This window comes from Alligator mississippiensis, chromosome 1 (assembly GCF_030867095.1).
Source record: "Alligator mississippiensis isolate rAllMis1 chromosome 1, rAllMis1, whole genome shotgun sequence".
Lineage (NCBI taxonomy): Eukaryota > Metazoa > Chordata > Crocodylia > Alligatoridae > Alligator > Alligator mississippiensis.
The window spans coordinates 435,768,516-435,793,633 of record NC_081824.1 but is presented as its reverse complement, the minus strand read 5'-3'; the positions used below and the strand labels follow the sequence as shown (position 1 = coordinate 435,793,633).

At 45.8% G+C, this 25,118-nt stretch overlaps 1 long non-coding RNA gene across 1 annotated transcript in view; it reads right to left on the bottom strand.

The window, feature by feature from the left end:
• Nucleotides 1-2,047: 2,047 nt before the first annotated feature.
• The window catches only part of LOC109281842 (uncharacterized), a 41,540-nt gene continuing 18,469 nt past the window's right edge, over nt 2,048-25,118 (bottom strand). Inside the window, exon 3 of the long non-coding RNA XR_002088627.2 lies at nt 2,048-6,011. This is a non-coding gene — a long non-coding RNA (uncharacterized LOC109281842). The remainder of the gene's footprint in view (nt 6,012-25,118) is intronic.

Below are 25,118 nucleotides of genomic sequence, written 5' to 3'. Positions count from 1 at the left end.
CCTACTGGGTGGGAAGTGACCCTCCAGCAGCACAGAAACGGAAAGGGATTTCGGAGTCATAGTGGACTCCAAGATGAACATGAGTCGTCAGTGTGATGAAATCATCAGCAAAGCTAACTGCACTTTATCATGCATCAGCAGATGCATGACAAATAGAACCAAGGAGGTGATACTGCCCCTCTATGCAGCATTGGTCAGACCACAGTTGGAGTACTGCATCCAGTTTTGGGCGCTGTACTTCAAGAAGGATGTTGATAGACTCAAGAGGGTCCAGAGGAGGGCCACTCATATGGTTAGGAGTTTACAAGTTAAGCCCTATGAGGAGAGACTGAGGGACCTGGACCTCTTCAGCCTCCTCAAGAGAAGGTTGAGAGGTGATCGTGTGGCCACTTACAAATTCATTAGGGGGACGCAGTAAGGGATCAGAGATGCTCTGTTCACCAGGGCACCTTTTGAGGTGGCAAGGAACAATGGTCACAAACTGACAGAGCAGATTTAGGCTATATATCAGGAAGAACTTCTTCATGGTAAGGGTGGCCAAAATTTGGAATGGGCTTCCAAGGGAGGTGGTGTGCTTCCCTACCTTGGGGGTCTTTAAGAGAAGACTGGATAGGCATTGGTTGGGGTCATCTGACTCGAGCACCCTTTCCTGCCCAGCCAGGGGTCAGACTCGACGATCTGTTGAGGTTCCTTCTGACCCTAGCATCTATGAAACTACATGTTATATTTAAGGCACAATTAACCAGTTAATCGGACATTAAGTTGTGACTCAGCTACACACACAACCAATGAATGGTATGATAAAACAAGCAATGTGCTACAAAATTATTCCACAAAATAAGTCTAATAACTTTGTAGATTGTTCTTAACACACCATTAATTGAATGTGTGTCCAGGTGCCCCCCTATGGCTGGGAGCCCCATCAACTGAGGGGTTCTGCCCCCACTGTGAGCCCCCTCCTCCATTACAAGCCTTGTCAGCTTTGGGGCTGGCAGCAGGGCAGTGTGCGGAATGACTGTGCTGACAATAAGATGTGATTGGATCTGATGCTAAATCCTGCAATCACTCCTTCTGCTATGCATGGGTGGCATGGCAGGAGATGCGATTGCATGGATCATGCATCAGATCCTATCACAGCACTGCTCCATTCCTCTAAACCTTAGACTCAAGGCCCCCCTCAGAAAGTGTTACCTCTTAGCTTTGACTTGTCTTTTGATACAGAAAAAATAATACAGCAATTTTTCTTTTACAAGGAACCCAGAAAGACCACAATGGGTCAGAATATTTTTGACACTATGGATTCCTGTTTGAAATCTCAGGGTTTATCCTGTGAATCATGTGTATGTGTTTACACACTTAAGAGGGCTAATATCGTGTGGCACCCTGCATCACCCTTAAAATGATCCTATGGCAACCCAGGGTGCCACAACACCCTGGCTGAGAATCACTACTTTAAACAGACTGTTTTTATTTGTACGTGGCATTTTGTTCTATCTGCTACTTAGTTCAAGTTGTGTCTGCTTCTATTTTAGACCTGAGGAAGAATATTTTGTGCCTGAAAACGCGTCTAGTATCGCTCCCAACTATACAGTTGTTCCAATAAAAGATATCACTCATAAAAATCCTTGTTTCTTGCATATTTTCTGGATCATTACAGCTACAACATTAATCCAACACTAACAATCCCTTCTCTAAAAATGCAATTCCTTTTGATCTGAATATAAGGATGCTTCTTATGGGTCCAAAATCGTGGGGACCTGAGTTCTCAATATATTTCCATTCCTGGTTGGTAGAAATGTCATATCGTAACCTCTCTTGTTTTTATTGTTCTAAAATCATAGAAAGATGCAGGGAAGAAGAGTCTGTGTTTTTAAAACCCACAGAGAACTGATTCTGAACAAATTCTGAGATATTTGGGGTTGCCAAATGCTAAATCTGATTCAGGTTCCTATAGAATCAGAATGTACCATCCTATTAATTAATGCATGTTGAAAAATCACTTATGCACATTTATAGTGATTTATTGCAAGAATCAGTGATTGTACATAGGTCAGAAATCAATATTGGCATCTATTTAAACTCTGAGCACAGCAGAATGCATTGACCTTCAAATATATCACACTATTTAATCAAGACATCATTCAGAGGTTTTCAAAGTGTCTTCCATAACCACTTGCAAACCACACATGCTTGCTCTTTGTGCACCATTAATGCTTAGCAATGGAATTGTGAACAGGATCTACTCCAGCTAGTAGAAAGAGGATCCTGGAATGAGCAAAAGGCCAAGGAATCATCATGCTTGGGCAGTGGAGGAGCAGGTCTCAGTGGTACTAAAGGGAGTGTACTGCAGAATGGTATTTTCTCCTTTCCTTCAGATTCATTCTAGTGTGTCATTTGGAGCCATGGGGGGTGCATAGAAGTTGGTCTGCCTGCCTCAGAAGTCCCTGCTGGGTGCTGGAGCACTGCAGTCAGCAAGACTCAGTACCCACAATGATGTTCTTAGAGCACTACACTTTAAATATGCCTGCTTCCTACATGATTGCCATAACTCACTGTATATCTCCTTAGGGATGATGTCTTCTTACCCCAATGTGTACCTTCTTAAGGTAACTATCATTTAGCCTGAGAAAAATGCATGGTGTATGCTATGAGGCATAAGAATATTGAAAAAAGCATGCATGTATTGGAGGGACATCCTGCGGCTTTCTAAGGGTGAGAATATTCAGTAAATGCATTTAGCTTAGTCTGATGCTAAACAAAGCATAAGCCTGAATAATCAGTCTGCCCCCCATTTTCTGAAGATGCAAAAACCCTTTCCTCAATGGAAGTAGAATAAGGAGTTAGAAAAAGAGCAAGATTAATGGGTTTACCCTTAACAGCCTGACAGAGGGACAATCTATATTCCAAAGGAGACTTTCAGAAGCTGAGAGAACAGCAGCAACTGATTGCAAATCAATCCCTGAGAACTGTTTTCCAGGATGAATGGTACAGTAGGAAGATATGAAGAGGGGCAGTGGAATGGCCTCCTCAGAAGGATTATGAAGCAGACAATAGATGTAGCAGAAGGCATAACGATCACAAAACAAGCTGAAGAAAAACAAGAACCTTACAAATCAGGCATGCATTATTCTGAAGTAGGGGAAGAATAATAATGAATGCAGATTGTTTAAATGAATCATATCATAATGGATGTCTTGAATGTCTTTATTATGATGGACAGGCTAGACAGCATTTAGTGACACTAACATTGATGGCTGAACAGGAATACCAAGCTGGTAGAAAGGAAGATTAGGTCAGAAAAGTGCATAAACAGCATTGGTGCTTTCATTCACAGCAGGAAGGGGCAAACAACCAACCCCTGTGGAATATATATATCCATATCAATCCAACATATGACACTGGGGGAAAGCAAATGGAATAGAGAGCAGCTGTCATTCCAGGGACGGATGGTGGTACCAGGGACTGCAGAGATGGATGGGTATGTTTGAAAATATTATAATAGCTCAGAGCTTCTGTTTAGATACCTGCAAAGTTAAACTACATTAGGGAATGGCTTTAACTTGCTCTCAGCTTGATAATCAGGACTGTCATGTCAGTGCTTCAAAATCCCAGTTCAGACACTGGTTTTTAAGTATTTTACATTGGTTTGGTGAAATGCTACATAAGTATATATATAAGACTATCAAGGATTATACTATATACACATGCATGCACACACACAAATATAGATATCTATACCGCAAGAGAAGGTTGAGAGGCGACCTTGTGGCTGCCTATAAGTTCATCACGGGGGCAAAGAAGGGAATTGGTGAGGATTTATTCATCAAGGCACCCCCGGGGGTTACAAGAAATAATGGCCACAAGCTAGCAGACAGCAGATTTAGATTGGACATTAGGAAGAACTTCTTCACAGTTCGAGTGGCCAAGGTCTGGAACGGGCTCCCAAGGGAGGTGGTGCTCTTCCCTACCCTGGGGGTCTTCAAGAGGAGGTTGGATGAGTATCTGGCTGGGGTCATCTAGACCCAGCACTCTTTCCTGCCTATGCAGGGGGTCAGACTCGATGATCTATTGAGGTCCCTTCCGACCCTAACATCTATGAATCTATGAATATCTGTATGTATGCATATGCATATACATATATATGAGCATGTATGTACGTGTACACACACACACACACACTGTGTATAAAATATATATAGCTGTCCTTTTTATAACAGCAATGTCTGTGCAATTTATTGGCAACTGTAGCAGAATTTGCTAACTGGCACCTGATAAATGGCATGCCTGCTTCCCTGGGATAACTGCCAGTAAATAAATTCAGTGCAAAGCATCCAAACACCTCTAATCAATGGATAAATTGTTCACAGGGTATAGGATGGATAGTCTAGTGGATAGGCTGGATCCACATTTCAGGTGCTTCCCAACAACACAAATGTCACCTAACATCCTGCTTGGAGGTTGATCATATTTATCCCTCATGTTTCTTCTCCTTGTATCCAATCAGGTGCTGCAAAGTTGGAAAGGAGTCATAGACTCTGAAATCTGGCACAAGATAAAAGACAAACCAGCAGACCAGACTGGTTCCTTCACTGGGAGACATATGGTGTCTAACAAAAAAAAAAAAAGGTTTCATTTCCCTACTTTGGCACAAGTAAAATTGGTGGGGAATACAGGAGAGCAATTAAAGAAAGCCTTCACCAATAACCCTTCCTCTTTTATTTTGGTCAAAGTTTCAACTAATTCCAAATGTTTTCAGCACACTCCAAGCAAAAGCTGTTGGAAAAAAACTCTCAGGACTAAACTTTGAATGACACAGTCTTAAATCTCTCTCTCTCTCTTTTTTTTCCTTCTTTTTTTGGCTCCCAGAAGGTTTTGCTACCTTTTTCCACTGAAGTGAAGAAACCCCACTGTAACAAAGAGATTGCCTACAAATGTGAATTGTGTGCATGACTACACTCCCTTTCACAATTGCATAACATCCCAACATCATATGCAGCCATAGCTAATGGGAGAAAAAAAAATACAGTGAAATGTTGGTACAATCACCTGTAGTGGACTTGCAAGTGTAGTTCATTATGGTGAAATTTTGCTAAACTGAAGTTTGTCTATTTTGAAGGAAGACGGCCCAAAAATGCTGTGTCGGTGGTGTAGGATAGCATGCTGATGTCCCTAAAGTGAACACAATGTGTGTCTTTTTGAGTAAGAACCACTCCCCAACATTGTCATGTCAGGGATGTCTCTGAGTAATAATGGTCATGTTAACCACGCTGGGAACATCAGAACGGGAATACACAGATGCTTCAGTATAGTCTGTTTCTTCTCCTCCTCTTCCTCCTTGTTCCACATCATATGGTTTTGCAACTATAATGTCATCCACGATGAAATTGTCAGATACCTGTGATATCACCAGAATATCATTATCCACACTTATGTCATCTTTGAGTGCCACTCCAGGAGAAACATCAAACTCCACCTTTTTTCCCTCACCGTGACAGTGATCACCTTTTATGCCCAAGTTGGTTTCTACTATCTGATACCCAAAGGACTTGTCTCATCTGCATTATAGATGTCATTTATTGAACACTCTCTCATGATACTTTGCAGTTCATTCACCCACCATGAAGCAGAGGTGTCCACAGGCAAATCAGCCTCTCTACGCCACACCCCTTTGAAAAGAAAAAGAACAATGCAGTCATCCACTATCTTTAAAATTGGTAGCACAAAATTTATTTGTCAAATGCCAATGTTTTAGTGCATGGTAGCAGTCCACTTGCTAGGATATTCTCAGTACATGTTCAGAAAGAAGTCACTTATCCTGCACTTTGTCCATCTCTTCAAAATCACTGTTTTGGACAAATATCCACTGTGCTCCAAGTGCATTGTCCTGGATCTTGCTTTTAATTTTAAATCTGTCTTTTAAAAAGGTTGACAGAACTGATGGTGTGATGTTATGCTTCAGAGGAACACCGTTTGATTCTATTATCCAATTCATGAATAATCTGTAATTTATCCTAGAAAGAAAAAATTACTCATGCTTTTTTTCCTTCTGCACTGCAACCAAACCAACAATGATGTGGGCTATGAAAACAAAGATGTGGTTTGTCACACAACTTCTTGTACACAAGCCCTATACTGTACATAGTACATGTGGGTGAATAATGGCAGAGAAAAGGAAATCATATATGTCACAGGTGGTTGTGCTTTCTTCTGATGTTTAATTTAGTATGCTTTTGTCATATTTTCTGTTGAGATTTGCTTTATTGGTTATACGATTATACCCAGGGGTCTCAAATCTTTGCTATACTAAAGTTCATAACACCAAAATACAATAGCAGAGGCTTGCATGAGAGAGAGGCTGGGAATTTGCATTTTGGTAATTTGAAAATGTCTTTTTTTCTAATGGCGCTCGCTCTACCAACTTTTTACTGTACAAGGAAGACATTTAATGTATTCTTGAATGTTCCTACTTCTGTTTAGTTGTGGCGGTAGCACAACTGAAGGGGCAGACTGGGACAGCAGCCCCAGGCACCAACTTTGTTGGGGGTGGGCAGGGCACAGAGAGAGCTGCTGCTACAGCCTCAGATGACCATGCCATGTCATTGGCACCATGGCAGGTGGTGCTGTCCCATATACCATGGCTGCCCAAGGCCCCAAGTTGTCTTGCTACTCCTATGAGTTGTAGCTTAGTAGTTTACATGTGTGCCTGGAACCACAAAACATTGAACCAGATTGGAGCAGCCCTGGCTGGCAGGGGGTCAGCCTGCCAGCCCAGGGTTATTCCAACCTGGCTTAATGTGCTGTGGAAGGACTGGCTGGGGCACAAGGGTGCCCAGTGTGGGGCTAGCTGGAAGGCATCCCCCATACTGAAGCGCTACATGAGCTGCTGCAGAGTAAAAAACTCCAGAGCAAAATAGTACTTCTATTTACAGGTACTAACCTGCTGTGGAGTTTATTAGCTTACTCCAGCCTAATAGCCCTGCACATGTAGACACCAGAATATTTATTGAAGACCTAATGTCTACTCCACAGTATTTTTCTTGTGTAGCTGCACCCAGTAAGTTGTAAGCAATTTTTTAGCCTATTGGGCTCTGTAATAAGCTATAATAATTAACCATTTATTAAAACATTATTAAACCTTCATTCAGCATAATGCATGGCCAAAATATTAGCATAGAGAAACTTAGACTATCGAAAAATGAGGGCAAAAGGACCGTATACTTCGAGCTTTGAAACGTGATCTTTTATCTCATATCCCATTTATCTCTTCTGCTTGCATTTAGTTTTGTCAGTTGTACTACAGGATAGAAAATTAATAGAAAAAAAATAAATAAAGCCAATGTGAAAATGAGGCTTCACACCGCAAACAGACTGTAAAAATGGCCTTTGCTTACTCAGCAGATGTTCTCTATGTCAGAGTTAGATCCAGTCTTAGTGACTGAAGTAAGCTTTTCCTTGTAGAAGAGCTGATACAGCATGGAGAATGATTTAGATAATGCAGAAGAAGAAGCAGAATTTACTGATTTGATTAAGACTGTGGTATCAGCACTATGCAATAATTAAAAGTGAGCACTTAACATGCTATATATGGCATTGTTATATAGGAATGTAATAATTGCCATGTTGGATGCACATAATCCAGTATCTTATCTCCAACAGTGTCTAGTTCCAGAAACCTCAGAGGAATCTGCAAGGACTGCAGAGAAGGCAAAGCTTTTCCATCATGTTATACTCCTGCATAAATAGGATTATAGTATGCAAGCCATATACAGTGATCCTTCTGCTGCGTTCAGTGCTGATGACACCTCAGTCTGAGTAAAGTGTCCAGTTTTGGGTGATACACTTAAAAAAAAAGAGGGGCCCCATTTGGCAAAAGCCCCCACAAAAAGCTACAAAAATTATCATAAGTCTAGAAAACATGACCTTTGAGGAAAGATTGAAAGAACTGATTTAGTTTAGAGATTACTTGGAAGACATGACAGCAATTCTCAAGTATGTTAAAAGATTTCTGCGAAGAGGTAGTGTAAGCAGGTTGGGGTGCTTGCTATAATGCAGGTAGGCTTTGCCCCCTTAGGAGTCCTTCAGACAGTCACAATAGTCTATAAGCAGGCCTGTGTGCCTGCAGCCTTACGGTCTGGCTTTGCTCCCTAGGCAGCCTCTCAGCCAGGCCTCAAAACACAGATCATAATCCTTGGTCCAAACAAATAAACAAGTAAAGCTAACCTTTAGCCTTTCTCCAGACAACTGGAGAGAGCCCCTTTAGCTCTAACCCTTCCTAGATGTGAGCTCCTCTGGGGATTCAGTCTACTTCCTGCCCAGAAGCTGCTCTTTCTCCCAATTCAGACTCTTTGCTCTCACCCTGCTTCAGCTTTTAACTGCCAGCTAATCACTCACAGTTGGGCTCCTGCCTTGTGGTTGGCTGCCCTACAGTTTTGAAGGGCCAGACTGCCCTGATACAGGTGAGTTATAAAGTCTTCTAATTTCCACTGGTAGCAGCAAAGGAAATAGTCTTATGTTGCAATAAGAGAGGTTGGGAAAAGCTTTCTATTTGGATATTAGGAAAAACTTTCTAACTACAAAGACAATTAAGCAGTGGAATAAATAAGAGTAGCTGTGACCTCTCCATCACTGGAGTGTTTAAGGAGCAGGATAGACAAATATCTATCAGGAATGATCCTACTTTTGGACAAAGTAATGATCTAGATGATCTTTCTAGGTTCCTTCCAGATGTGTTTTTCTAAGATCTATGATATTGTGTCTGCATGTAAATCTCATCCTAATCTCTAAGAGATAGAAATGCATGTCCAAAGCTCCCTTCTTATAGCAGACCCTCTACCTTTCTGCCTGAACATTTATTCCATTCCTGGTCATTGGAACAAGGCTTTTGCTACTGGCCAGTGGCTGGCAGACAGTATGACATGACAGGTATGACAGCAGCTGTGCATGACATCACTTTCAGTCGATTGCTATTTTAAAATTGTTAAACTGTAGCTGCCAAACAAGTACCTACTTATTGTGAGCTATTCAGCTCTGAAAATCTGACTGGTGCCTGTTAGTATTTCCAGTGGGAGGAAGTGGAATTTTAAAGAGGTAGCCATACTGTATACCTGGGTTGTCCAACTGGCATTTCCTGCCTTTATCTCAGGGGGGAAGTGTAGTACAGCATGATATAGATCACACCCTGGGACCCCTGTGTAGTGCAGTGTGAGGCAGGGGCACTCCCACAGTGTTCAGCTGTGGCTTGTGTTAGTGCAGCCCATACAACATACATCCCCCTTCTCGTGAGACCCAGGGAGCACATGGCCCCTGGCTGCTTAGAAGTTGGACAATCCTACTATATATAATATTTTCTCACATACAACACCCCCCCAAATGAAACACCTGGTTTTTGGACAGCTGAATGTGTGACAGAGTAAGCCCTCCTGGAAATAAAGAGCATCCAGGAAGTGTAGCATCCCAGGAGACAGTCTGAGTGAGGCAGTAGGAACTGCCTGGCATGGTATTCCCCCTGGGATACTTGTGTAGCGGGCACGCCGGCCACAATACAGTTTGCACGCAGCTTGCCAGCTTGAGCAGGACACTGAGCCATTGGTAGAATTTCTTCCACCAATCAGGAGAGGTGCCTCCCCTTCTCCTGATTGGTGCATTTACAATCCAGGGGCAGAGCTTCCAGGAGGGGTCTCAGCTGCCCCTGGCTCTGATTGGACCTTTTGTGATCCAGGGTGGAGTCCCGGATGGCTATAAAAGAACAGCGTGCTTGGCTGGGAGACCAGACAGGAGATGGACAAGAAGAAGAGTGGAGCGGAGAAAAGCAGGGGAGAGTTGCCCCAGCAGGCGATAGCCCTAGGCTCCTGAAGACACCGCTGGAGGAGCCACTTCCAGAACCTTGGCCTTGGGATCAGGGACAGCCTGCTCGGGCCCAACACAGTGCACAGCCCGGTACACAAAGCCTTGGGCCTGGGAGCGGGCCTTGGCAAGGAGCACCTGCCCTAAGGCACTCTTGGAGCATTGCCAGTCCCTTTCCTCCCTCAGGGACACTGGGCCTGGGGCCCAGAAAAGGCGGGCTGAGCCCCACCCCTTGCCTTGATAGAAGGCAGGGTCTTGGAGGTACCCAGGGCTGGATCCCAGCCTACAAAGAAGGAACCCCCTGCAGCATGCTGGAGCAGCACCCAGGTCCACATGGGGGGAAAACAAGCCTACTGCATCCCCGCTCATGACAACCATGAGTTCAGGGAATAGGGGTTTCATATGGGGAGGGGCTGGAGAAAAGGGACCCCCCTCCACCCCCCTCCTTTCAGAGAGCTGGGTGAGAGTGTGCCCTACAAAATAAGCTGCACCTAATATTTTGTAAATTGGTTGTACTGTGTAAGTTGTGTTACATTTTAGCTGGCAAATAATTTTAAGGTTGTTATTTTCTATTGAAGTCTATGTTTCTTGTTTAATTTGTCGAGTATTATATGGGGAATCTGGTACTTACCTGCTGGAGGCCTGTATGGGATGGCCCTGTGGGCCTAGTGGGCCTATGTTGTATAAGGATCTCGGGGTCCTGGGTAAGGGGGCCACACTCCAAGCATACCTCATGCAAGCCCATTCCTGAATATAGTTATAAGTATGTGTATGTATAAGCGTGAATAGTGGTTAATTTTCTCTAATATTATCTAATGTTTTGGGATGTATATGTATATATGTATATAGTTGTATATAATTCTTTAGATGTTAAATAAAGTCTGTATATAGTTAAGAACCCTTTGTGTGGCATGGCTCTATAGAGAATAGAGGAGTCTGTACTTGAGTCACAGCATCCCTCTCACAGCACTGTTGCCTGCCCACCTATCCCATCCAATTGAGGACGGGACACACCCTTTGGTGTACTTGGGTTACACTTCCTAGACACTCTGTTTCCAGGAAGGCTTACTCTGTGTCATACAAGGTTAGACCCCAGATCTACTACAAGGGCAGTAGGGAGACTGCTAGTTCTGTACTGTAAGTAGATCTTTATATGGTGGACTTACCAATTTCAGCTCGGCATGTCCTGGGCTTGGAAAATCTTCATTTTGATTGGTGGAACCTGTTCACCAATCAGGTAAGGGCCCAGCAGGGCAGGTGAGGAGCCTCCCAGACCTGATTGAAGCCTGCATTTTGCAGGTCCAGCAAGACTTCAGGGGCGGAGCCTCCAAAGTAAATAAAAGGATCTGTGTGCCCAGCACATGGCAGACATGTCAGGGGACAACAAAGGAAGAAGGGGATAAGAAGAGCTACCTAGCAGGTAAAGCAGAGTCCAGAAGAGCCCCGAGGGCCGCCCCCCTCACCAGGACCAATGCTTCAGCCCCATCAGTGCATGGAGCAGTGCATGGGGCTCAGACCTTGGGGCTGCTCATGGCAGTCTGAGTCTGCATCCCCTGGCAGGTGGCCAGGGATCGGTGTATGAAGCCCAGACCCTGGGAGCCACTCAAGGCAGCTCGGGTCTGCAATCCCAGCAGGCAGCTAGAAGGGTGGTGCAGAGATCACTGCACGGAGGTTCTAAGAGCAGACCAGGGCTCTAGGAGCTGCTTCAAGGTGGCTCAGGTACCCAACCCCTGAAATAAGGAGTGAGCCAAATGGTGGATGGGCCAGTGCACAGGGCCATGAGCAGGCCTCAGAACAGGAGATAGCCCAGGTACTGGCCAACCCAATTTAAGGGGGCAGTTTATTTTGGGGGACAGGGCACATGGTATATAGTGTCAGTACCTAATCAGGCTGTGCAGGCAAGGGATCATTGGAGTGCAACCATAAAGAAGTGGCATGATCCTCAATGCACAAGCTAATTCTATTCCATCTTGGAGGAAAGGCAGCAAGAGGTCACAGAAGCCCCCCTGGCTCTCCAGGGCTCTAACAGACCTCCTGAGGCTAAAAAGAAAGGCCTACAAAGGATGGAAGATGAGATTCACCTCCAAGGAGGAATATTTTGCACTGGTCCAGTCCTGTAGGGAGCAAATCAGGAAAGCCAAGGCTGCAACTGAACTTCACTAGCTTCGAGTATCAAGGACAATAAAAAGTCCTTTTTCAGATATGTGGGGAGCCGGAGGAAAAGCAAGGGCAACATTGGACCCCTGCTAAACCAGATGGGACAACTGACAACTGACGCCCAGGAAAAAGCCAACCTATTACATTGGTACTTTGTGTCGGTCTTTCATCAGTCCCATGGGATGCCCATGCCCGCTATGGGACAGGGAGGTCCAGGTGGGGGAGATTCCCTGCCCTCCATCAATGCTGACCTCATGAAGGAACACTTTGATTCACAGATTTATAGATTCATAGATGTTAGGGTCGGAAGGGACCTCAATAGATCATTGAGTCCGACCCCCTGCATAGGCAGGAAAGAGTGCTGGGTCTAGATGACCCCAGCTAGATGGTTATCTAACCTCCGCTTGAAGACCCCAAGGGTAGGGGAGAGCACCACCTCCCTTGGGAGCCCGTTCCAGACCTTGGCCACTCGAACTGTGAAGAAGTTCTTCCTAATGTCCAGTCTAAATCTGCTCTCTGCTAGCTTGTGGCCATTATTTCTTGTAACCCCTGGGGGTGCCTTGGTGAATAAATACTCACCAATTCCCTTCTGCGCCCCCGTGATGAACTTACAGGCAGCCACAAGGTCGCCTCTCAACCTTCTCTTGAGGAGGCTGAAAAGGTCCAGGTTCTCTAGTCTCTCCTCGTAGGGCTTGGTCTGCAGGCCCTTAACCATATGAGTGGCCCTTCTCTGAACCCTCTCCAGGTTATCCACATCCCTCTTGAAGTGCGGCGCCCAGAATTGCATGCAGTATTCCAACTGCGGTCTGACCAGCGCCCGATAGAGGGAAAGTATCACCTCCATGGATCTATTCGTCATGCATCTGCTGATGCACGATAAAGTGCCATTGGTTTTTCTGATGGCTTCGTCACACTGCCGACTCATGTTCATCTTGGAGTCCGCTAGGACTCCAAGATCCCTTTCCACTTCCGTGCCACCCAGCAGGTCATTTCCTAGTCTGTAGGTATGCTGGACATTTTTCCTCCCTAGGTGCAGCACTTTGCATTTCTCCTTGTTGAACTGCATTCTGTTGTTTTCTGCCCACTTGTCCAACCTGTCAAGGTCTGCTTGTAGCTGTTCCCTACCCTCCAGCATGTCCACTTCTCCCCATAGCTTTGTCTCATCTGCAAACTTGGACAGAGTACATTTCACTCCCTTGTCCAAGTCGCTGATGAAGACATTGAAGAGTATCGGTCCAAGGACCGAACCCTGTGGGACCCCACTGGCCACACCCTTCCAGGTCGAAACCGACCCATCCACTACGACTCTCTGGGTACGACCCTCCAGCCAATTCGCCACCCACCGGACTGTGTAGTCATCCAAGTCACAGCCTCTTAACTTGTTCACCAGTATGGGGTGGGATACCGTATCGAAGGCCTTCCTGAAGTCTAAGTATACGACATCCACCCCTCCTTCTGTGTCCAGGTGTTTCGTAACCTGGTCATAAAAAGAGACTAGATTAGTCAGGCACGATCTGCCTGATACAAACCCGTGCTGGTTTCCCCTCAGCATAATTTGTCCTGCTGGGCTCTCGCAAATGTGAACCTTGATAATTTTTTCAAAGATTTTGCCAAGGATGGAGGTGAGACTAACTGGCCTATAGTTGCCCGGGTCCTCCTTCCTCCCCTTCTTGAAGATGGGGACCACATTGGCCCTTTTCCAGTCCTCCAGGACTTTGCCTGTGTGCCACGAGTGTTCAAATATTCCCGACAGTGGCTCTGCGATGATGTCGGCCAGTGCCTTCAACACCCTTGGATGGAGCTCATCCAGGCCTGCCGACTTAAAGGCATCCAGTTCTTCCAAGTGACTCTGCACCATCTCAGGGTCTACGCATGGTAGTCTGGCGCCTTGCTGCTGCCTCTCTACAACCCCAGTGAGAGACTTGTCGTGCCCCTCGCTTAGGAACACTGAGGCAAAGAACTTGTTGAGGAGTTCAGCCTTGTCCCCCCTGTCCATCACCAATTGTTTCTGCCCATTTAGCAGGGGTCCTATTCCTCCCTGGGCCTTCCTTTTACTCCCTATATATCTAAAAAACAATTTCTTGTTGTCCTTTACTTGGGATGCCATCCTCAGCTCCATGGTAGCTTTGGCCCGTCTAACTGCCTCCCTACAAGCGCGAGGCTTGAGAGGCTGGATACCTTCAAGTCAGCTGGCCCTGACAATCTTCACCCCAGGGTACTCAAGGAGCTGGCAAGCATCATAGCCCAGCCTCTGTCACAGATCTTTGAGAACTCCTGGCGCTCTGGTGTAGTGCCCAAAGACTGGAAGAAGGCCAATGTGGTGCCTATCTTCAAGAAAGGGAAAAAAGTGGATCCGGCAAACTATAGGCCCATCAGCCTTACCTCTATCCAGGGGAAGGTCTTAGAAAAGTTTATTAAAGAGGCCGTCCTTAATGGACTGGCCGACACCAACATCCTGAGGGATAGCCAGCATGGGTTTGTTGCGGGTAGGTCTTGCTTGACCAATCTCATTTCCTTCTATGACCAGGTGACCTAGCACCTGGACAAGGGAGAAGAGATTGATGTCATATATCCTGACTTCAAAAAAGCCTTCAATCTGGTTTCCCATGATCATCTCTTGGCGAAATTGGCCAGTTGTGGCCCTGGGTCCACTGTGATCCGCTGGCTGGGAAATTGGCTCCATAGTTGCACCCAGAGGGTGGTAATTGATGGAAGTCAATCATCATGGTGCCCTGTGACCAGTGGGATCCCCCAAGGCTCTGTCCTTGGACCCATATTGTTCAACATCTTCATTAATGATGTGGACATTGGAGTCAGAAGTGGACTGGCCAAATTTGCTAATGACACCAAACTCTGGGGCAAAGCATCCACACCTGAAGACAGGAGGGCGATCCAGGCTGACCTGAACAGGCTCAGCAAATGGGTAGATGAGAACTTGATGGTGTTTAACACTGAAAAATGCAAGGTTCTCCACCTTGGGATGAAAAACCTGTAGCATCCTTATAGGCTTGGCAGTGCTACTCTGGCTAGCACTATGGATGAAAGGGACTTGGGGGTCATCATTGACCACAAGATGAACATGAGCCTTCAATGCGATGCTGTGGCTAGTAAAGCGAGCAAAACTCTGGCTTGCATCCATAGATACTTCTCAAGTAAATCCTGAGACATCATTCTCCCACTGTACTTTGCCTTGGTGAAGCCGCAGCTGGAGTACTACATCCAGTTTTGGGCCACACAATTCAAAAAGGATGTGGAGAAGTTTGAGAGAGTCCAGAGAAGAGCCACGCATATGATCAGAGGTCAGGAAAACAGACCCTACTATGACAGGCTGAGAGCTATGGGGCTCTTTAGCCTGGAAAAGCGCAGGCTCAGGTGTGATCTGATGGCCACCTATAAGTTTATCAGGGGTGACCACCAGTATCTGGGGGAACGTTTGTTCACCAGAGCGCTCCAAGGGATGACGAGGTCAAACGGTTATAAACTACTACAAGACTATTTCAGGCTGGACATAAGGAAGAATTTCTTTACTGTCCGAGCCCCCAAGGTCTGGAATAGCCTGCCATCAGAGGTGGTTCAAGCACCTACATTGAACACCTTCAAAAAAAAATTGGATGCTTATCTTGCTGGGATCCTATGACACCAGCTGACTTCCTGCCTTCGGGGGGCTGGACTCGATGATCTTCCGAGGTCCCTTCCAGCCCTAATGTCTATGAAATCTATGAAAATCTATGAAATGGAAGATTAGGAAGCAGAATTTTAGATATTGTGCTTCTCTTTGTGCTTCCAGTTCTGCCTACTGGTGCAATGGAGAGGCTGTGGAGTGGTCATGAAATTGACTAGCCATTCATGAAGTTTCTACAGCCACTCGGTGCTTGAAAATTCTGCATTAGGACAGCACAACTACAAAGTTTGGGGTTGTGAGGAAACAGAGAAGTCATAAGGACCTAAGATACCCAAGACCAAGTAGACAGATAGAGATAAAAATATAGAAACAGAGATGAGAGTCAACTGTATAGACAAGTCCGAAGACTAAAAATGGTGCCTTTTAAGACGTGCAATTTACATGTCCAGGAGACAAACTAAATAGGTAGAAGATTAAAATTAGTGAGGTCTCCTTGACACTTGGTTTTTCGTTGCTGTGCCAAATTCTGCTCTAATTTCACTCATGCAGCATCGCTACATTTAAATGTGTATTATTTCTTATTGAATAACATTGAATTGTTATGCTCTTGCAGTTGTATTACTTTATTTGGCTCCATCTCCCATCTGTTGTCAAGACATTATTTATGCTAAGCAGAATGTACTTCTTGCCCTGTTTCAAGCTACAGTAATCATTTTATTTATTTTTTGATCCTTTCTACTGTGTGCAGAGATCTTTGGGGCTCTGTTAGCCAGAACATCAGCAACATTTACTAGCAAAGTTCACAATTCAGGAATCATGCCTATTTATTCCTATAATCTTCTGAAAAAAATAGAATTGCTGCGAGTGCATACTGGGAATCAAGGCCCACTGCATAAGAAAATGGAATTGATTACCCCAGATGAACAGTAACTCGTAGTTCTTAAGATCATTATACAGTAAATATGTTGGCATGTACTATGCTTTCAGCATGCTAAGTAGTTTACTGCACTATTCCCTGCAGCATATTTAAATGAAATACTGACAGTTTGGCATCTTATTAGATAACTGCATTCTGGGACACCAGTCATGAGTGACAGCTGTTCAGGAAAGCATACAAAATATTGCATGAGACAGCAACTCTTCTATGACTTTTTTATATATTGCCATACTCTTAAACTCACTAGCTGGTAATGAAAAATCAATATTGAACAGATGGCATTTTTTCAGATTTGGTGTCTAGCAACTCCCATCCCTGAACACCCACTAAATTATATAGAGACATGTAGAAAAACAAACGCCAAGTGAGCATTTTTCCTGAAGGGCTGAATTGGATAACATAAGCATCCAAGGAGGACATGTGCTTCGGCAGCAGCTCCTTGAGAGATTGTGCTTCTTATTGTGCTTCCAGTTCTGCCTACTGGTGCAACGGAGAGGCTGTGCAATGGTCATGACCTTGACTAGCCATTCATGAAGTTTCTACAGCCACTCAGTGCTTAAAAATCCTGAGACTGGGACAGCACGAGTACAAAGTCTGGGGCTGACACCAATTCAGGACAAAACAAACCCCAAACTCCTTTTCTACCTTGTTTCTTTTTACTAACAATGAAGGAGAGATCTGTTACTTACAGAAATACTTTTTTCTTCCCTACGGTAAGTCAAGAAAACTGGCTTCTACTCAATATTGCGGTGTGATTCTAATTTTGGGGGCACACTTGATTCTTCATATTATTGGTGCCCCCAAGTGTTGAAATCATGGAACTCACACTCTAAAAGCTTCCAGGTTTTGAATTCACAGAAAGACAATCAATGGAGTGGGGATGTCCACATTTTTCTCTGTTCTGTTTTCACCCATTACTGTGCTATCTAAATAGAGCTGAACATATACACATGAAGGCCATTGCACAAAGCAAAATCCAGTATATGGATTTGTGTTTGATCATCAAAGTGATTATGTGGACTGATTTAAGTATTTGCTTTTTTCCCAGCAAAATCCATCAAAGTAAATGGATGGAAAATATACATTTCAGTTTCTTTCTCAGTAAGCTACATTCCTCTGCCTTTAAGAAAGGGAAAGGACTTCATGTATTTTTTTCTTATTTGGAAGGCCACTTTTCTCTGTGGTATTCTATCACAATTATTCAGTGGAGGAGCCTCCTTGTCATAATAGTGAACTGTTAGCAGATGTTCTCGGCTTTGGAATCCACTGCCACTGGCACAGAATATATCAACTTCACGGGTCCATCCTTCACCTCCAGTTTTGGGGGAGAAAAGAAGAGGGTGTGTGGCCCCAGCTGGTATGTGTATATCTGTGGGAGTGCCGTTTGCTTGGATGCCACTGCTGGGATGCTTATTTTGAGAGAAGCTGCTGATCTGATTTTTTTTTCAATTTGATATTGAAGCATTGTTTAAAATTGTATTATGGGTGTTCTCCTCCCTCTCTCCCCATGGGATTATAACATGAACACAAATCAAAAGGAGGAAATGGCCTACTAAGAGAAAAGCATGCAGGTTTCAAAGTCCATAGGAAGTTCAGGACTTCTAAGAAATCTGGCCATGTTCATTTTCATTAGTAAGGCATGAATACAGCAAAGTGTTAAAGCACATGAGTATTCCTTATAGCAGTGCACTCCCTGAGATAGATCTAGATTGATCAAAAACAACATTAATGTGGTAGGCTGAGGGATAGATCTGTGACCTTTTAGAAAAGGCAACAACATAACAGGTTCATCCAGTTATTTGTTCTGGTGTATAACATCATGTCAATGGGATGGAGTTGGCTGCAGCTATAAAGCAAAAATGTAAGCCAAACATTTCACACTTGGGTGCCTAAAGTTTGTTACCTATATCTACATTTAAGCTGTAATCCTGGATTAGATCTGCTCAGCCAGAGACCCACTGAGGTTTAGAAAGAATCTGTGGAGAAAGAAATAAAGATGGCATTATGTCACTGAATCAGAAGTAGATACTATTGACAACAGGGTGCCTTGGACAAAACCACCAGCCTAATGTGTATTTCTCTCCTGGATGGACCATATCTGTCTCTAACAGATACCTGAGGGGGTTCATCTTTTTTCTCACTTCCTAGCATTGCATAGGTTGCCATGCTAATACAAGTCTGAATGAACTGAACTGAATGCTCACTTGAAACATGCCAGTCAAGACTGGGGTGAATCCAGGAAGTTCTCCGTGCTTAGAATTTCGACACAGGCAGAATACGATGTATTCCAGTGTATATGTCTTTGTGTCTCTAAAAGAGAGTTGTAAAGCCACTCTTACTGAGACAATAGCACAGACGGGAAAACCATCAAAATGGCACTCAGTAGTGCCATTCATGCAATCAAAGTGTGAATACTTATAGCAATGCAGTGATTGCAGGGAAGAAGGCATCTCCTATCAGTGCTGGGAGACATCCGTGGAACGCCGAACTGTTAAAACAGGGCCATGATGCAAAGACAATATGCGCCTACACTATGCATCTACTCATGACAATGTAAATGTAAATGCACCAAAATTACTTAACAATATCAAGGCGGAGGTCATGTACAGATATTCAGAGTCTACTGGAAGAGTGGCTGTTCTCCTAGTAGAAACCACAAGTATAGAGATGTTTAGGATTTTTCTCCCAGAGCAAAAATGGCCACTCAGAGAAAAATAATCCAGGAACAACCAGGGTTCAATTGCTCCCAGGAGACTCTCTCTTGAGAGTGACTGTCTGTACACTCTTTTCTGAGATAAACTGTAGCACAGGCTTCCAGCATCCTAGTATGCTTTGCTCCCTTTCTGTCCCTGGGAGACAGTGTGTCACTCAGGCTGGACTCTACAGGTGAGCAGGGAGCAGAATACATCCCCTTCACAACACCCATATTGTGCTGCAGGGAGACACAGGCTGACCCTGCTCAGTCTGAGTCAGCCAATCAGAGCTTCCCTGTGCATTACTGCCATTTGTCTCCATATAAACTAAGGAAGCCTGAAGGGCATGCTGGGATGTATGTACAGAGGCCTCCTGGCTGTGCAGTATTAACACTACAAGCTCTCTGCTTCTCAGTAATTGAATATCTGCTCAGGCATCTCTGGGTATGTTTTTTCTACCAGGAAACCCACCCCCCCCCCAACAGAAGAATTCTCCCAGATCATTAGACATGTGTACCTAGCCAGAGATTAATCAAAACTAAAATGGATGCTGGGTCCAAAGACATCAATCCTGCCTTCTTCCTCAGCTATTTCCATAGGCCTTTGCTCCACTCTTATTTTTCTTCCCCAGTCCCTGCAAACAGAGCCTTCCACAAAGTTTAGCTGTCCAGAAAGAAACACCCTCTCCACCATGGATTGTATCTATGTATAACCACAGCCCCTTTCTCCATTACATCATACAACATGGCCCACAAGGACTGAAGTCATTTCATGGCAACCCCACCCCCCTGCCACCACATGGTCTGAGGTTGGTTTGTAGGCATCCTACCCTTACTTCCCCCTTAGATCATTTCCCAGATATAAACCTTTTCTAACCTCAAGCATAATCCTTCTCCTCATTTCAGAAGGCACATAGTGCGCTTATGGGGGGTTGCGTGATAGTTTGGGCAGGTTCCTCCTCCTTAGTGCAAGACCTTTACAGCCCCCCTCATGCTCTTTACAGCTCAGCTACATCGCACTGCAGGGGCTGGGGAAGTACCCCAGCTGGGCTGCCTCCTGCCACTAGTGCGATGTAGCGCTGGGGATGGGAAGTCATCCCAGCTGGCATGACTTCCCATCCCCAGCAAAACTCAAAACAGCCTTTCTGTTTCAATGGAACGGAACAGCTGTTTTGACTGGAAATTATATTCGATACGAAACACTGTTCCATCAAACCTCAAGGTGAAACGGTACGGTGCCGTTTTGCACAGCCCTAGCGGCCAGCATCTTGGTCAGCTGCTTTTGAATAGATATCCATTTACTTTGACTAGGTATCCATTTGGATTTGCAGGGGCCTGGGGAAGGGGGACAGACTTTGGTATGAGTCCAAGCAAGACTTAAACTCATATCTCTGCAGACGTGGTAAGATTTCTTAACAGTTCTGTCACCGCGTTGTCTTTTTCTCCTTCTGGTGTCTCTCCTTTTATGAGAGAATAGGAGGAAGTTAGACTGCACTCTTTCCCAGACCTTCTCCTGGTAGCCTGGGAAGGAGGGGAGCTATGTCCCACCCTTTAATATAAACCTCCTGATCCTGGGTCTTAAAGAGACAATAGCCTTTTTCACCATGGGCTTAAATAGCCTTTTTGTAAAAGTGGGGCAAAATCTAAAAGCATCACCCTCTAGGGTTGGAGGGGCACACTGATGGGAGGGAAGACATGTCCTGGGAGGTACTGGCAGCCGTCAATGCAATCGATGGTTCAGGACAAGAGCTATTCCTGTTCCATCTCATATATATGTCCCCATTTTTCACCCCAACACTAATTCTGGCAAGATTTCTTTTTTTCCAGCACTTGACTCTGCTCTATTCTAGGTCTTTGTATACTCTAGGAACCTTGGAGGGTTACCTTATGAATCAAGGATTGTCTGGTTCCTATACCCTACTACTCTTGCAGAGGACAGTTACCCTGTCTTTAATTAATCTCTAGTTGAGCTAATAATGCTTTTTGCCAGATAATTATACTGGGGGTAGGCTTCTGGAGCTGGACACTGAAATAAGACTGATCGCATGGAAACTTCTGGACTATCCTGGATTGCAAAGTGCAACATGGTGGATCATATTTATTCTCCTTGCAGTTGAAATGTTCTTGTATTTCAAATCTCCCTTCCATCTTATTACCTCAAAATTTCTTGACAGATTAATCCTGGAGACAGATGTGCATAAAAGGGAGGACTCAAACTTTCCTTTCAGTGAAGAGGGATCTCCTTTGTCTTGCCCCCACCCCCTTTTCTTTTTGATTACTACATGTATATTACAATCATGATAAGGTTTATCTTATAACACCTTTTCCTTGTTTAATTCATCTTTATTGTGATACAACCTGTCTCAGTGATAACTCAGTGTTCTGCCAACTAGCAGTATGCGTGATCCTAGATCTGCAATGACAAACCCTGGACAAGTGAACAGATGCAGCTTCCCAAAGTATGTTGTTGGCTAGATTAATTAGTTCACAGATAGCAACATAGAGCTTTCCACAGTGGAAAGCTTTTCCTGCCTAGAAGGATACAGGCAGTAGCAAAAATCATCAATAAAATCAACCAACCAGTCAGTCTGTAAATGCATTATATAACCAGGTAAATAAATACTGGTACTAGAACCTGTAAAATACTGTAGCCATTTTCATCTTGTCAGACTGAGACTTTCCAGACAATCAATAAGAAGTGGCACCACCCTTCAAAAAAGAAAAATCTGTCCATTAATGGGATAAAACCAGAATAAGTACCAAAGTGTAGAAAGCAACCTATAAAAATAGTGTAAGAACAGACATGTTTTAAGCATACTTTTTCTGGATTTCACGTCAATATGAGGATATTACCCAGTGAAGTAACAGGGGAGAGGGACAGGGTTAAGATGAGATGTAGGATGAAATGCCTCATGGCTGAGGCCAGGGCAAAGTTGCTTTGGGGAGTTTTGCCATTCACTTATACAGGTACTCCTCACTTAACGACCTACCTGTTTAACGACCGCGCGGACTTACGACCAGCTCTCCGAGCAGTCGGTATTGTACGAAACGTATTGTGGAAACGGCAGCGCGGCGTCTCAAGCCAAGGCACGCAGTATCAAGGGGCGGCTCCTCGCTTATCGACCAATTCGCTTAACGACCTAGTAGCAGGAACGGAACTCGGTTGTTAAGTGAGGAGTGCCTGTATTTAACTGCGTGTAACTAGGTTTGGACTCTGGGTGGCTGTGACACCCCCTGGTGGCCATGCAACCCTTACCCAGCTCCAGCTTTAGGGTGCCCTCCCCTACTGACTCACTTGTCACACCTTGATGTCATTGTTTGATTGGAAGGGAGGCTAATGGGTCCTAGAGTGAACTGCAGTTTCTCTAGATACCAGCTAGCTCTTCTGAGCTCCTGCTGGTCTTCATCCTGCCCTCACTATCTGGGCCTAATGGCTCATCAGTGCCCTTCCCCACGGCACCTGTTAGCCTGAAATGCTAATCACGGCCTCTGCCCTCCCCTGCAGCTGTGTCCATGCCTCACAGGTGTTCCCAATTAACTTAGGCAGAGGGAGAAAAAAATATTTGGTGGGGGAGGAGGGGGAGAGGGCTGAGCACATGCACACATGAACATGCACCCCACCCCCCCACAGCAGGTAAGTCCTCTGCCCCAACCCCACTCCCTCCTGCACTGTGGGGATTGTCGCACAACGCCGACTAGCGGGGGCCCCATTCCCATGACCTCCCAGGGTGTGTGCAGCAGTGGAAGCTGCCACCCATCCCCATGCCAGATGCCCGTGGACAAGCTTCTCACAGTTCCATCCCATACCTTACCTTAACCGTGCAGGGCCTGCCCCTGCCCCAGCCCCACTCCCTCCCTCACTGCTGTGGTGGTCAGGAGTGTAAATCAAGGTCCCCACAGAGAGGGAGGTAGTGAGGCAAAGGCAAGAGAAGGGGCTGGGGTGAGTGGGGTCTTGGCTGGGCCAGCTGGTAGGACAAGTGAAGGCCTGGGGGGGGATATGTGCCCCCTGATCTGTGTATGGGGTGGAGGCAGCTGCCACTGTGCCCTGGGCTTTGAGCCCTGCTGCTCCAAGAGCTGCAGGATGCCACATGTGGTGCAGCCCCACAATGTGATGCTGTAGCTAGTAAAGCGAGCAAAATGCTGGCTTGTATCCACAGATGCTTCTCAAGCAAGTCCCAGGATGTCATTCTCCCACTGTACTTGGCCAAGGCTGCAGCTGGAGTACTGCGTCTAGTTTTGGGCTCCACAATTCAAAAAGGATGTGGAGAAGCTTGAGAGAGTCCAGTGAAGAGCCTGATCAGAGGAACATGATCAGAGGTCAGGAACATGATTAGAGGTCAGGAAAACAGACCTTATGGCGACAGGCTGAGAGCTATGGGACTCTTTAGCCTGGAAGAGCACAGGCTCAGGGGTGATCTGATGGCTGCCTATACGTTTATAAGGGGTGCTCACCAGGATCTGGGGGAATGTTTATTCACCAGAGCACCCCAAGGGATGACAAGGTCAAACGGTCATAAACTCCTCCAAGACGGTTTCAGGCTAGACATAAGGAAGAACTTCTTTTCTGTCAGAGCCCCCAAGGTCTGGAATAGACTACCACCGTAGGTGCTTCAAGCACCTACTTTGAACACCTTCAAGAGAAAGTTGGATGTTTATCTTGCTGGGATCCTATGACCCCTGCTGATTTCCTGCCCCTGGGGCAGGGGGCTGGACTCAATGATCTTCCAAGGTCCCTTCCAGTCCTAATGTCTATGAAATCTATGAGATGCATGTGGTGTCAGCCACTCTTAGGGCAGCTGCAGCAGGGAGCAAAGTGCAGTGCACAGTGGAGTGGCAGCAGCATGTGCACAGATGGGGGGGGGGGTAGACATGGCCCCTGGGCTTCCACTTGTCCTACCACCTGGCCAGGGCCCCACTCACCCCAGCCCCTGTTCCTGCCTGCTCTGCCAGGGGCCCCAGCCCCTGCTCCCTCCCTCACCACTGAGACCTTGATCCGCCTCTGCCACAATGGTGACAGAGGGAGTGGGGCTGGGGCAGGGGCAGGCCCCGCACACCTAGGGCAGGGCGTGGGATGGAGCTGTAGGCATCTTGTCCAGGGGTGCCTAGCACAGGAAGGGGTGGCAGCTCCCACTGCTGCACACACCCCAGGAGGTCACAGATATCAGGCTCCGAATGTCTCGTGAGCCAGCCTGACCAGGGCCTCATTCATGGTGAATGGACCCCCAGCCAGGCTGGGTTGTGCAACAATCCCCAAAGTGCAGGAGGGAGTGGGGCAGGGGTAGGGATGAATGATTTGCCCCTGCCCCTGCCCCACTCCCACCTGCACTGTGGGAGTCTTGATCTCGCCCCACCCAAGCCCAGTCACAAAGAAAATAGATTGAAACTTCTCTTCCATGCTGGGCAGCCACACACCAGGGCTGTGATCCTGGCTGTGCAGGGTATCTGAGTGTGCATACCCATCCCCACCTCCCCCCGCTGCAGCAGCCTGCAGCTGGCCTGCCCCATGGCTATACCTGCTGCCCTACATTTTGTGGGGCTGAGCTCCAGTAGCCCCTCGCTTCCACCACCTATGCCAATTAATGACTTTGGTGGACACTTGGCCCCAGCTTGATACCAGGCCACCCCAGGCTTCTGTACCCTTGACAGGGCCTTAGCCTTCCCAGCCTCAGCCCCTTTTCCCTCACTGGTTCACTTAGTACAGGCCGAAATGTACCTGGCCTGGCTTCTGGGTTCCAGTCCTTGACTACCTAATTTGTCTTTGTCTTTGCCCTGTCCTGGGCAATACATTTACTGAGCCTGCTTAAGCTTCTTGGCTCCCTGGCCCTTGTCTCCATCCTTTCCATGCATAGGACCCCATGCATGGGCCC